Raw genomic sequence first — 910 nt, 5'->3', positions numbered from 1 at the left:
CCTCCTCTTCTCCAGGCTGAACAAGCCCAATTCTTGCAGCCTTTTGTCATAGCAGAGGTGCTCCAGCCCTCTGATCATCTTCGTGGCCTCCTCTGGACTCGCTCCAAGTGGTCAATATCCTTCTGATGTTGAGGACTCCACAGCTGGACACAGCACTCCAGGTGGGGTCTCACCAGAGCAGAGTACAGGGGCAGAATCACCTCCCTCGACCTGCTGGCCACGCTTCCACAGATCATCCTGGTAGATGCTGCTGCTGCTAAATAGTATTAGCCCCAGTATCAACCCTTGAAGACAACCACTTGTAGCAACTTACTAGCTATACTTAGTGCTGTTGACCTCTACCCTTTTGCCCTGATGGTCCAATGAAAAGAAGCTGTGTTGACGCCCTTCTCTCCTCTCTTCCAGTTTCTATTTTCCTCCATGTATAGTCTTTTACCTGGTTAGTATTGTATGTGAAGGTGTGGAAAATGACTGCCAGAATGTGCACATGTATCCCAACATCACATATTTTTCCTTTAAAGCAACAGCTCCTTTCGTATGTCTGGCAGCATTGACTGTGCAATTGCCTTCTGTTTTTTTAATACTATCATCAGGAGACAACAAAAATTCCTAAGAAATACAAAAAAACGTGACTGTTGTCTCAGAGAGTACCAACCTCACATGCAAAGTACATACTCTCCTCTATTGCTAAGCCAAAAAGGGGCTGATTATTAGTTTTTACCAACTTATTTGCATAGATACATGCAGAGATCCCACTCAAGTTGTTTATCAATGGTCCAAGGGCAGCAGAAAACCTCCTCCAGCATGCCTCAACTCTGACACGCAGCGACTGGCTGAAGCATTCAGCTCCACCCCAGACAGCTCCACCACACTTCCACTGGGGTCGTTAATTTGTGCTTCACTCTCATGG

This window comes from Eurypyga helias, unplaced genomic scaffold, assembly GCF_000690775.1.
Source record: "Eurypyga helias isolate BGI_N326 unplaced genomic scaffold, ASM69077v1 scaffold9347, whole genome shotgun sequence".
Classification (NCBI taxonomy): Eukaryota; Metazoa; Chordata; class Aves; order Eurypygiformes; family Eurypygidae; genus Eurypyga; species Eurypyga helias.
Note: the sequence above shows the minus strand (reverse complement) of the source record.